We start from the raw sequence: 1,011 nt of genomic DNA, 5'->3' as shown, positions 1-1,011 counted from the left end.
GTAGTTGTTTTCTTTGACAGAATACGCTATATTGTCATGACCTTACAAAGCAATCGAAACCGATGTTTTTCGTGGCACGAGTCGTTAAAGTTAAAAATTTTAACTCGGGATGCTACAATCGCATTTCAAAACAGAATTCAGTAAAGGTGGAAGCTGTGACGGTGTACAACCATACGTGTGAATTTATGCCAAGTGAAATAGGAAAAATATATGAAAATCATGTCAGGTGAGGTCAATAACATCGCGAATTACAAACTGCGTTTGCTCAATAGTACAATTTTAAGCCGTGGTTGGTGCAGTTCCAAAAATGAAAAGGAGAATGGTGTTGGTGGAAAATCATTTGCAATGTGCTGCAATGCAGAGGTGTCAATAGATGGAACGGTTTATGAGAAGAGCGACATCATTCGTTAAACCGTAGAAGAACTTGAATTTACGAATCTTTATAGAAATGTCATGTCATTCCGAATGAAATTGTCCTATATTAGACCAAAAGGGGCTCGTCCGGGAGTTGAACCCGGGACCTCTCGCACCCTAAGCGAGAATCATGCCACTAGACCAACGAGCCACTTACAAGTACGGATTTTTCTTATTGTTCTCATACAAACTTTGGTCACTAGTGTAGGAGAATCTTTTTCCTTCAAATTTGATATGCTCTCGATAATTCACAATAATTTTATGATTTTGTACGCGTAGTACTGAAGCCTGCGTGTATGTTGTTTCGTTTCGTTACAAATGCGCCATCAACGTGCGGAGTGTTGAAAACTTACACATTACACGAGGGAAGATCTAACAAATTCCTTTGACATGAGAAGGAGCCTGGAAGAGATTCCGAATAAAAATCACCAATTTCCAACTCATTGGATCATTATCAAGGAAAATGGGAAATCACCTTCAGTTGTTGAAACACTCACAGTTGAGGGCGCAGAGCATGCTACCTTTATGACTTCAACAAACGGTGTAAGCCTACTGCGCTCAGGACCAAGCGAAAGCATTAACCCGCTACTTTGGTTC

The 1,011-nt window shown here is 40.2% G+C and overlaps 1 non-coding gene across 1 annotated transcript; it reads right to left on the bottom strand.

Annotated features, from left to right (window-relative positions):
- Positions 1–493: 493 nt before the first annotated feature.
- Positions 494–565, bottom strand: Trnap-agg (transfer RNA proline (anticodon AGG)). Its single transcript has one exon. It is a non-coding gene; the product is annotated as a tRNA-Pro (tRNA).
- Positions 566–1,011: the final 446 nt, after the last annotated feature.

This window comes from Ptychodera flava, chromosome 13 (genome assembly GCF_041260155.1).
Source record: "Ptychodera flava strain L36383 chromosome 13, AS_Pfla_20210202, whole genome shotgun sequence".
NCBI lineage: Eukaryota > Metazoa > Hemichordata > Enteropneusta > Ptychoderidae > Ptychodera > Ptychodera flava.
Note: the sequence above shows the minus strand (reverse complement) of the source record. Positions and strands in the feature narration are given on the sequence as shown.